Source organism: Equus quagga, chromosome 6 (genome assembly GCF_021613505.1).
Source record: "Equus quagga isolate Etosha38 chromosome 6, UCLA_HA_Equagga_1.0, whole genome shotgun sequence".
In the NCBI taxonomy this organism is placed as follows: domain Eukaryota; kingdom Metazoa; phylum Chordata; class Mammalia; order Perissodactyla; family Equidae; genus Equus; species Equus quagga.
The window spans coordinates 115,630,505-115,642,818 of record NC_060272.1 but is presented as its reverse complement, the minus strand read 5'-3'; the positions used below and the strand labels follow the sequence as shown (position 1 = coordinate 115,642,818).

Here is a 12,314-nt window from a genome sequence, read left to right as displayed (position 1 = left end):
TCGGAGCATCTTCAGCCAGAGCCGCCCGCCAGCTGCCCTCCCGTATCTGGTGGTGGGTGGGCTCCTGCTGTAGTCGAGATGATTTGGGGTAGTTTTTTTTTTTTTAATTGATTAAATCTGGCTCTGAGTTTCTCGCCTGTGCGCTGCAGTTTCCCTGTCTCGCTCCGCCCGGAGGCCTGCGCAGGGATCTCAGATTTATCTCTGCTATCACTGCCTTTCATTCATTGCCGCATCGCTGGTGTGAGGCTGCAGAGGACGAGCAGGAGGCGAGATAGTTTGCTCCTTTATTGACCTTCCGCCTCCCTCCTCCAGATCCCAGAGTGGTTCTGAAAACATGGCTTGGGGATGGCAGCAGTTTGCACTTGTGACCATTCACTGTAATAGGTCACTGGATTTTAACTGGAGAGTCCATTTAAAGTTGTGGTCCTTCTCAAGCTATATTTGGGTCACATTTTAAGATCCCTTGTGAGTTGGTGGAGGATGCCTGTATCTCTAGGGCTGAGAGAACCTGACCGGTTATTACCTGAAAATATTACACTGTAGCAGTCCATAAAAGTACAAGAGGAAAAATAAATCAGGGTCATAAATCATAGTGTAAAGTTGCAGTCTAAAATAAAGACGACTGAGAACAATTTAGCTCAAGTTAAAGAGATGCGTCAAATGGATCCTGGACCTAGTAGGCTAATATGTGTACTTAAATTTACTACCTTCCTTGTAAAATAATAATAATAATGATAGTTACCTTTTGATGACAGCCTAGTATGTGCCATCCCTGGACTGAAAGGCTTTTGGTGTCATATCTTGCTGAATCCTTCCAACTCTTTAGATTTTATTTATTTTAAAGATAAAATCTGGAGAGGCATTTTATTTTGCCTTAGTTGTCCCTTGTCTTAATGTCTTCAAAAAAGATTTTTGAAGAAGAGATTAGGTGACAAGTCAATCAGAAAGAAAGAACCAAATGAGGTTTGGTGCTGTGGAAGAAAAACTCAATTCTAGTCCCACTGCTGTCATAATATGGCTGTGGGGTCATGGGTAGGTCAGTGACCCACGCTGTTTTCTCATCTAGACAACTAGGGAGTCAGGGTAAATTCCTTAAGGCTTATTTCAGCTTTTCCATGCTTGCTTGGCGTATGCTATGTTTGGAAATAGTTTAAGACCTTTTTAACGTGTTAAAGGTAGATTTAAAACACCTGAAGAAGTATTAATAAAATTATATCAAAATATAACTAGAACGTGTATAATTCCATACTTTGGGAATAGAATTTGGTTTAGGACTGTTCCAGAATCCCTATTTTGGATGTAAAACAATAGGATTACGTTATGTCCCTTTAAACTGTTGTGATTTCTGTTAAACTTAACATACTTTAAAACTATAGTTGGAATAAATGAAATAGAGCATATTCTAAATAAAATGATAACTGTGTCACCTTGCGTATCTCTGGGGTGTTTTATTTCATAAAAGAAATTTAAGCATTTTAAAATGTGTCCACATAACCATCAGCTTAACCGGTAGGTCCTAAAACATGAAAAAGTAATTAGTAAATCATAAAATTTTTACTTCTTGTTTGCCTACTGCCTAATTTCTTTAATTCATAGGGGCTGATTTAGAACCTGTGGAAAAGCGTGTGGATAAAATAGTGCCCTATATTAGTGAAGAAACAAGTTGAGAGGGGCCGGCCCAGTGGCGCAGCGGTTAGGTGCGCATGTTCTGCTTCGGCGGCCCGAGGTTGGTGGTTCCGATCCCGGGTGCTGACGTGGTGCCGCTCATCAAGCCATGCTGTGGCAGGCGCCCCACATATAAAGTAGAGGAAGATGGGCATGGATGTTAGCTCAGGGCCAGTCTTCCTCAGCAAAAAGAGGAGGATTGGCAGATATTAGCTCAGGGCTGAGCTTCCTCAAAAAAGCAAAAAGAAGTTGGGAAGTCTGTTAATGTCTCCATAGAGCTTTTTTTCTGGAGCTGTAATTGAGTGCGAGTCCACAAAATCTTTTTCAGCTTAGAAGGCTACATAGTGGTGGTATTAGTACGACTTGGTGTAACAGGGAAGGCCGCGGAAAAGCTATTTTTATTATCAGGAAGTGTTCCCTAAGCTCAGTTTTACTTTCATACTAAGGAACGGAGACATTTTATATTGCTTTAGTAAAACATTTACTAAATGTTTAGCTCAGGTTTAACTTTTCAAGTGCACTAAATGTAAATAGCATTTTAGCATCTGGTAGAATAATCAGTGCATTCTTACCTTTTATTAAAGTTGAAAATGTTTGAACTATTTTAAATGGGTGAAAAAGACAGCTGAAAGACAAGAATAAACGGAAACACACCAGTCTTTCTTACTGTCAGACTAGTGACTTTTTTGGTTAAGGATCCTTGATAAATTGAGTTAGCCTAGTTTAAGAAGTACATCTTCATAGCTGTGAAGGAGCTCTCCCTCTCACTGGTAGCTGCCTTACCAAAAATGCCATAGTGTGATGGTAGCTTATTTACTTCCCTCTTTTGATGTACCCTGGGCAAAAATGTGACTTTTTTTTCTTTTGAGGAAGATTAGCCCTGAGCTAACCACTGCCAATCCTCTTTTTGCTGAGGAAGACTGGCCCTGAGCTAACATCCATGCGCATCTTCCTCTCCTTTATATGTGGGACGCCTACCACAGCATGGCTTGCCAAGTGGTGCAATGTCCGCACCCAGGATCCGAACTGGCAAACCCCGGGCCGCCGAAGCAGAACGTGCCCACTTACCTGCTGTGCCACCTGGCTGGCCCCAAAATGTGACATTTTTAAACTTTGTCTTCTGCCTTTCTGGCCTCTTTCCCTGGACTTTTCCTCTCAGTTGGATTAACTTTCTTGACTGAAGAGGCTCAATAGATAGCTGCCGTCTTCATCCATCTGTTGCCACTTCCACAAAGATCAGGTTAGGTAAAAATTAGTATTTTACCCCTCACTCATTAATTTGATTTTAGTTCTAAGTTAACGTGCTCAAGTGTGATCTCAATCAGGCCTCTGATTTTAAGCCTTTTATTCATAGCGATGGAATGAATAACTTTTTTACCTACTGCAGGATTTTTAGCTTCAGCAAGCAAGTAAGGAGAGATTTTTTTTTTCTTTTAGTGTTATTCTTAAATCATGCCTGCTTTGGTAAAGGCTGGTGTGAAGGAAATCTAATTTAGTCTTTTTTTTTTTTCAGTATGTCTTGGTGCCGTGGGTAGTAGAGGTAAGTAGCTGGCTTCCCTTCCCTGTTGGAAGAAGATGCCTGATTCACACCTAGGAAATGCAAGAGCCTCTTCATTTCTGGCTTTGACTGTCTCTGACGGTTTTTCCTTGTGCCGTTTTCGGAGCAAATGTTCTCTCTTGCCTTCTGTCCCCCCCCTGCATTTAACTCCAGTTCTTCTCTTGCTTTTTCTGTCCTGTTCCCATACCCTACCTTCCTAAGTGAAGCGTCCCATACGGACACTCTGTACCGACTGAAACAATATTTGGTAGTCTTTAATTCATATTATCCTTCCAAGTTGTTTGTACCTTTTGTTGGGAGATTCTGATGAAGCGTGTCACTGTAGTGTAATATTTTAAACAGAGATAGGAACTTACATTTATTTTTCCCCCTTGAGGCAGGTACACAAAAGAGCAATGGCTTATGTTCAGTTTTGCCCAGAATGTAGTGATTAAAGCTTTGTTTTAGGAAGTGGGTTCTTGAAAAAAATGGGTGGTGCAAGTATGTTATTCTTTGACTCTTTGCCCACCCACATTTTCGCAGTCTTCCTGGAGAACTCAGCAATTCAGTCAGAATTCGCGACTTTAATTATGCATTCTTATTAGCTTCTGAAATCGGGTCCTGATTTTCTCCAGTGCTTCAGTCCTTAACTCACCAGTCCTGCTTTTACTTGAAAGAGATTTAGTTCACAGGCTTTGGTTCAATCACTCTATTTTAGAGCAAATCTCTATTTTTGGTTTGCTGCTTGAAGAGAACTCATGCCAACATGTGGAAATACAACCTCCCTACATGCTTATAGTATGATGCTAGCTGAAAGACTGTACTATCTGAGGTTTCTCATCTCTGACAAGTAGTTCTCAGACTTTCCTGTTAGAGAAAGGAGATAGCTGAGGGTAAACTGTATCACTACCTTAGTCACCGGGACCCAGAAACGTCGTTTCATTCGGAGTTTCTAAGACTAGGAAAACTCATCTTTAAGTCTCCCTTCGTCTCCCCTCCCCCACTCCCCTTTAAAGTTACCATTTTTGGAGATGCCTCTCATTTGCCAGGTCATTTCTCACTGAAGCATGACAACAACCCCGTGAGTTGATATTTTTATCACCGTTTTACAGATGGTTAAACTAAAGCCTGAAAAGAAACTGAAGCTTGGAGAGCTAATAAGAGGCTGTGTCATGATTTGAATGCGGTTGTCTTTTTAATATCTGTACAAGATTAATTTCCTGCTCTGTTGGAATAAACTGCATACCTATGTGATATTTTAAAAGTTGAATTACCTCATTGGCTAATTATTAGAGACAGCTGTAGCTTGATAGGTAGAATTATTTCACTTGACCAATTTTCAGGGTAGATAAAATCAGAAATTAAATAGCTCTATAAATATGTTTAAAAGTATATAGTTGTAACTTTATATTTAAAATTCATTTTAAGCTGTAATTATAAGGTTTAAATTTTATAGATTCATATATTAACCATTTTATTTTGGCCCTTTGGGGGAAAAATTTGTTTTGCTTTTGTTTTTTGGTTTGCCCTATAATTGTTGCTTGTATTCTTTTAGACATAGCAATGGTAAAAATATTTAATGACATTTTATAGTTATGAAACCGTGGGATATTCTTTCTTATCCCAGAATTTCTTGGATTTTTAAGCCTAGCATTGGTTTTATACCACATAGGTGAGATTTGATTCCACAATGGTGGTGCTGTTGAACTAGATGAAATGTTCATCTCATTTGGATGCTGTGGCTGCAGTGTAGCTCTGATAACTGTAAATGTAAAGTAGGATTTTTCCTGGATTTTAAGCCAGTGAGTGACTGGGGTTTGACTCATGGATTGTTGACCTATGCTATTACCTAACACTGTTGCTGATGGAAACTGCCGTTTTGCTGAAACATTAGGAAGCCGCCCTAGACTCCTCGCCTTAGTAGCATTATTGACTTTGGCCATGTTTCAGAACATTTTGTTGTACCATATTTCTGCTTGAGGTTTTTTTCTAGAAGAAGGTGAATTCCTTCATTTGCCATTAGAGTAGCGGCTCCTTTATTTTGTCGTTCCATCTTTTGTCTCTTAAGAAGCAAAGGTGCAGCCAAGGAGCACTTTAAATTAGCTTGGAAAGTTAGAGTAGAAACAGATTACGTTTGACAATCCTAACAATCGTGGACCATAGGAAAATTGACCCTGGGAGAAAGTACAGTTTTTTTAAAAAAAAATCTGTAAAGGGAATGGAAATGTAATGATAATGATTTTGTTGTATTTTTCACATCCTCAGTATGTAGTAGTTTCCTGCTGCTATGGTAAGCAGTATGCTTAACAAACTCATAACTTGTCCTTTATTTCCTGTCTTGGAGAATGATACCACCTAGTCCCTAAGCCAAAAACTTGGGAGACATCCTAGCATCTGCCCTTTGCTTCCACTTGATCACCAAGTCCTGTAAGTTTTACTCATTAAGTTCTTAATCTGCCCTTTTCCAGCATGTCTGCTGTCTGAAGTGTTCCCTCCTCACCCCCTCCCCTCCCCACTCCCCTTATAAGTTAGGGCTTTTGGGGTGCTTTCCATGTGTCCTCGTTTCTCATCTGGGTGACCAGTAAGCCTAGCTTATTTCATGTAGTCAGTCTTGGAACTTTATCCATCCACCCAAGTCCATTCTTCAGAGTGTTGCTGTTCTTTCCAAATGCAGATTTCATCAGGGCACTCTTCTGCCTAAAATCCTTCAGTGGTTTTCCACTGTGTTCAGGGTGAAGTCCAAACTCATTGGGATGACTTAACAGTGTTTTTTACTCTGTGCTCACTCTCTACTTGTGGGTCATGAAATCTGTTTAGTAGGCTGTGACCAGCATTATATATTTTTATTAATGTGAAGTAGAATAAGAGAATAACAGTTATCAGTGTATCCCATGTAGTAAGGGTAAATATCATTTCAGTAAACTTTTTCAGTTCTGTATTAAAATATACTCATATATCACTTATATATCTCATATGTTTCTATGTGTACTGGTAACATTGTGAAATATATTTCTTAGAGTTGATTGTGGTCGGAGGTTAGACATGTTTCCCCCATCCCATATGCAATGACTCTAGTTATTTCTGTTTACTTAGATTTTCTCTGCCTGTTTTTGTACCTTTTCTTATTCTGCTCCCTTGTTCAAGACAGTCTCTATTCTTCCTCTAGCTAACTCACAGGCTTCACTCTCCCTGGAAATCTTTTTCTGATGGTAATGTAGGGGAGGAAGACATTTCCTCTCCCCAAATGGGGGTTCGTTTGGCAGGAGAACGAATTAAATTCACATGAGACAGAATAGCAAGAGAAAATTAAACAAAGCTTTTTGAGGAACCATGGCCCGGGGCCTTTCTTCCTGAAGGAAGAAAGGGCACCCAAGAAGTGGGGTGCACAGAGTGGTTATATACCCCCAAACAGGGTGTTTCACATAGATTGAAATGTCCCTTTTACACTAATCACGAGGCTGCTCTTTCAGCACAGCTCTTGATGGAAACGGCAGATAGGTCTGCTGTCTCAGTGAACGCCGCGGGGTGGCAGGTGTGTTACCTCGGGCTGGGGGGTCACAGATGAGCGCTGCAATCGCTTCCCAGCCTAAAGAAAGATGCTTAATCTTTAAGGAGATGCCAATGTTTGGAGGGGGAGGGAAGTCAGTTACAGGAGGTTACCAGAGAAACACAATAAAATGCAGATTTAAGTCCTTGCCTTTGGTATTGATTAAGAGTTTCTAGAGAGAAGGTCATCTCCTTTCTTCTTCCTGGTACAGAGAGGGAGGCACCTTTTACAGATAGAGATTTACCTTACAAATGTAAGTGTCCTAACAAAGGGCAAGTTCCGTTCCTCAGAACCTCCTTCCCTGTCCCAGTTTATCAAAAGCAATCAGCCTCAAATAATCCTGATGCCAAAGAGACATATCTTGGGGTGGCCAATTCCGGGTCCCCACAGTAACTTACCGTAAGGAGTACATTTTGTACTGCAACCTAGTACATGCATAAATACTCACTTAACTGAAAAATGTTCCTGAACCAATACCCTTCCTGTATGAGATGCATTCTTGCCCCCTTGCTCTCATTCTTGCCTTGTGTTAGGTGATGTTGATCTTGTCCGTTTGCTAGTCTGTCTCCATTGAGGGTGGGCCCGTCTTTTTATATCTATACCTAGTACCAAGGCATAGGATATAGTCAATAGATGTTGATTGAATTGATGAAATGATGAATCAGTATATTTTATCTAGAACTCCTTACAATGTTACTGTTTAAGCTTGAACTGGGAAACTAACTTATGATTGATTCTCTTAATAGTTTCATTACAGGAGGATAACATTTTTCCTTAAAACACTTTAAACTAGAGCTTGCTTCTATTTTAAATTCTTTATTTTGTATTTATCAATTATGAATAGATTCTAGCCTCACATCTTGATAGACATTACATTGCATTTTGTCACAGCAGTGACCTCAGAATCTATTGTCGTTTTATGATTTGTGGTCAGGAAGTTGATGAAGCCCAAATGGTGGACACATGCTAATTTGATTTTATGGGAACTGGGTGGCTTCAAAAGAGAGAAGAACTTTCATGTATTATGGTAGTCAAATGCAGATTTCCGGGGGAATGGGGTGGGGTATGAAAGCACAGAATCAGGTGGAGTTGAAGCATCTTATTTCTGAATTTAAACTTTTGTAATTGACGTTTTCACAGAATATTTAGCTGCTTTTTATCTTTGTGACAGATCATTATTTGTTAAACCATTAATAGAGTCTCATGGAGAACTGTTCTTGAGAAGAGATCCATTTGTTGGGATGTAATTAAAAAAACAATGACTCAAGATAAAACCTCTAAATGCAAGTACCAGAAAGATTACAGCACATCTCAGTGAATTTGCTAGTGGTAAGTCTGCATTTAATTTTACATGGAAATATGTTTCTGAATTGTGTGACATAGTATCCTTAAAGTCTTATGTTTAGATGCATTTAACAATTGTTCATTTGTTAAATAATTGTAGTTACTTTATTTTCTAAGTTTTTTGTATTAAATTTTAAGTAAACATTTCCTTAAGGCTTTTCCATAGAGAAAAATAATCTGTAAGTAACATGAGTTTCAGAGACTTCTTTCTGAATTACAAATATTATATGGCTTTACAGCTGATGTTTCTGCACTGCATTTAAAAAAAATTAATTTTAAGAACATTTAATATAGGGATAATACATAATGATAAGGAGAGGCTTATATTAAACATTTTGTTTGTAAGGTGGTTGTGTCTGATCAGACCGCCCAGGCTATCTTTATTTTTCAGTTGGCTGAAAAGAATTTAGAAGTACCTATGTTTATTAATAAACTTAAAAGAACACATAAATACATACATAAAATGTGAAAACCTTTCTTCTCACTACTCTTTCCTCCCTCAGCCCGGTGAGAGCCACTGTTAACAGTTTGGTAGGAGTGTTTTCTTCCACACTTTTTTTCTTATACCTATACAGAAATTACTTATATGTATATTTCTTTCTAACAGAAAAAGAATCAAGTTATATGAACTTTCCTGTAACTTGCTTTCCCCACCAATATTTAGTTATGGAAAATTCTAGACAGAAGAGTTGAAAGGATTTTAGAGTGTAACACCTAGATTCTACAGCTGAGGTTTTACTGAACTTCATCACCTGCTCATCCGTCTCTCTGTCCGTCCATCAGTCCACTTTATCTTTTTTGGATCCATTTCAAAGTAAATTGCAGACATCGGTACAAGCAGTACAGTTCCTCCCACCTCTCCCCAGTACTTCAACGTACATATCATTAAATAGGGTTCACTATTGGTTTACAGGGCTTTTTAAAGGTTAATTTACATATAATGAAATGCGCCAATCTTAAGTATATGTTTGCCAAGTTTTGACAAATTCATAATCTCTGTATCTCAAACTCCAGATAGAGATCTTTATTAGCACCCTAGAAAGTTCCCTTATGCCGTTTCCTAGTCTGTCTTTATCCTCCCCTATGGGAAACCAGTGTTAAGATTTTTTACCCCCACTGTAGACTTTGCCTATGTAATTTCCTTTTTTCACTCATCATTATATGTAGGTAGTCACTTGCAGATCTGGATCTACCTCTTTTTTTCCCTTCTTTTTCTTTCATTTAAGTTGCAGTAGTTTGGAATAGTCCCCGCTATGGATGAGTTATAATTTGATCATTGCCCTCCCCCTCCGTGGACATTTAGGTTGTGCCATATGTCTGTGATTACAAGAATTGCTGTATAGAACATCCTTGTGTGTATATATACCTGTACATGCTGGTGAGTAGTTTTGTAGGTATTTCTAGAAATAAAACTGCTGGGTCAAAGAGTTTGACGTTTTGATAGATATTGCCAAATTGACCTTCAGAGATGATGGTGTCAGTTTCATGCATACCAGTAATGTAGGAGAGTGTCCTTTTCCCTGTGCCCTCTCCACAGTGGGTATCATCTTTCTAAAATTTTGTCAATACAAAGGATGAAAAATATACCTAGTTATTTCACATTTTCCTAATAATTAGCCCTTGGATTTTTTTTCTTTTGTGACTTGACTCCCTATGTATTGACTTTATGTGCCTCTTATCAGTCATATATTACATTATTTTTCCCAGGGTTGCTTTGTCTTTTAACTTTGTTTTTGGTGTGTTTTGGGCTTCAGAAATTGTAATCTTTGTGTGGTCAGACTTGGCTTATGGGTCTCGTTTGTGAAGCCCTTCCTCATTCCAAGATTCTAAAACCACTTGCTATTTTCTTCTACTAGTTTTGCTTTTTGTTTGAAACTTAGAAGAGAAAGAGAAATCACTGTGAACTGAGGTGCCAGGAAAAACTTTACATGGAGAGTGAGATTCAAATTGACCTTGAAGTATGAGTGGAATTTAAATAGAGTAAGCAAAATGGTAGGGACGTGTCAGACAGACAGGAGGAATGGGAGGGGCATGTATTTTTCATATCCATGGGACTGTAGTAAGACCCCTGGCTGAGGTGGAGCGTCATGAAAAACTGTAAGTTTAGAGATACGTGTTTGGCTAGATATCTTGCTAATTATTGTGGCCAACTTTTATCCTTTTCTAAAACCTGCACTCTGATGTTACAGTTCTGTCTCACTTTTTCATAGTGACTTGAGTATTCTTCCGGAGGAAAATATATTGTGAAATTTAGTTGCCTGAAAGGGTGAAAAAGGAGAGATGATTTCCTACCAGAATAGTTTGATCATTGTAAATATTTACAGAGTCTAGTTTATTAGAGTTGAGTTATAATTTCCTTTTGAAAAAGTCTGGGCTGTAGTAATTTACATCATTCATGAAGTTAGTCACAGCGCTCAAGCGTGGTTACCAAATAGCAGTCTTCAACAATGTTGAAGTACTAGTATGTCCACTAGTTGCATCAAAGTCTGAGTCATGAGCTCCTCATTTAATATACGAATTAGTATGTTGGAATCTCCAGCCAATGAAAGTATTTACAAATGCCACCCTTAAGACTGAGCAGCAGCATTGCGTTCAGTTGGGTTGCCTCTCAGGGTGTGTAATAGTTTCTGTTCGGCCGTGAGCCACGCCTGGTGGATATGAACTGAGCGGAGCAGTCCTGCAGCTCCACCACTTACCTGTTTTGGGTTGTCATCTGATTTCGAGCTCTTGGAAGACAACTGTTTTCTTTTCTATGATCCAAGTGTAAGGAGTATATGGCAGTAATTTTCCCTAATCAGGTATTTTTGTAAAAATATTCAACACCTTGTTTGCTCACTGTTTTATTTTTCCATCCTTGCCTCGCTTTTCCTTGGGGATGCTTGTTCTTTGAGAGCTTGTTGCTGTGTGTGTCTACATCCAGGAAAAACAGACACGTTTTAACCACCATCTAGTGGTTTCCTGTTGTGAGGACTCTCTTCTAGTGATAAGAAAAATTTGTTACTCTCTGATAGAAGAGAGTAAAAATAGAGTTCAAAAATGAGTATTTGATAACTTTGCTACTTGTTTTTCTGTCTTGTATGCTTCTGTTTCTAGTATTAATAACTTTAGAAATAAGTAATGAAATTACTCCTTCTTGTATATAATTACTGAAATTCATAGTCTGTTTTTTAGTCCTGAATGGAACTGAAACATTAAAAGAAAGAAGGTACATGAAGCTAATAATGTTGACCATGTTGAGAGACAGAGCTTTCTGTCATTTCCTTCAGCACTTGATGGTTGGCAAGACTGTAAAATTAAACATTCTTTTTAATGTCTCTCCTTTTTGCTATGTTGACAGCTTATCATTTATATTTTAGCTCCTTTAGTTTTTAAAATAATGATATCTAGCAAGTTAAATAGCATACTTTATCCTCTGTGACTTTCCTCACTTTGATGATACTGATAGGTCTTTTAATTTCCTAGTTAAAAGGTAATAAAGTTCAACATGCACGTTTGTGAAGGCCTAGGCACTATTCCTGTTTTAGGATTCATACATAGGTACTAACTTGCACCATATCTGATTTAAACAGTTGGGTGGCGTTGCGTTTGAGTTCTTGTCTTTTTTTCTTCTGCCCCAATATTTGCAGTTTCTAGGGATGACAGGATAGAGCTGTTCCTTTAAAGTTAGATAATCCTTAATGCTGTTTTTTTTGTTTTTGTAGCTTTGTAGCTTTATAGGACATTGGCAAGGCCTCTAAGGGATGGTACCCTGAGGCTCTTCAACCGATGATAAATTCTTCTTAGAATGAAGTAGTCTTGGATGTAAGCTGAAAGACTGGGAGTCATCCTTGACCCTTTCCTCCATGACTCCCTAATATGCAATCAATTACTAAAACTTACTGGTTTGATTCTAACTGTGTCTTCAACTGATCTCTTCTCTAAAACTAATTTTGGCTTTTGTCTTCTCTCAGCGTAACTGATCTCTGTCTTTAATTTTGTCCTCCACACCAGAGCTTCAATAATTTTTTAAAAGTAAAAATCTCGTTATGTTAACCTCCTGCTTCAGCAGCTTTCCAATGCGTGGGAATGAAGTCTTGGCGTTCCATCATGGCATCTTTATGCCTTTCATGATATGGCCCCTTATTTCTCACCACTCACTTTCCACTAAAAGCTTTATGATTTATGATGGAAGTTTGTGATACCTCCTACAATTTTTACTCTTGTATACCTCCTGGTCTTCCT

General features: G+C 38.5%; 1 protein-coding gene across 4 annotated transcripts in view; it reads left to right on the top strand.

Annotated features, from left to right (window-relative positions):
* The first annotated feature begins 3,178 nt into the window (after positions 1–3,178).
* Positions 3,179–12,314, top strand: part of ZDHHC21 (zinc finger DHHC-type palmitoyltransferase 21) — a 68,048-nt gene continuing 58,912 nt past the window's right edge. For 2 of the 4 annotated variants that reach the window (XM_046663991.1, XM_046663989.1), the window contains exons 1-2: positions 3,179–3,205; positions 7,921–8,078. The gene's annotated coding sequence lies outside the window, so the exon portion shown is untranslated. Of the gene's footprint in view, positions 3,206–5,540; positions 5,630–7,920; positions 8,079–10,681; positions 10,892–12,314 lie in introns of those variants that run through there. The other 2 variants (XM_046663990.1, XM_046663993.1) reach the window with 2 other exon arrangements.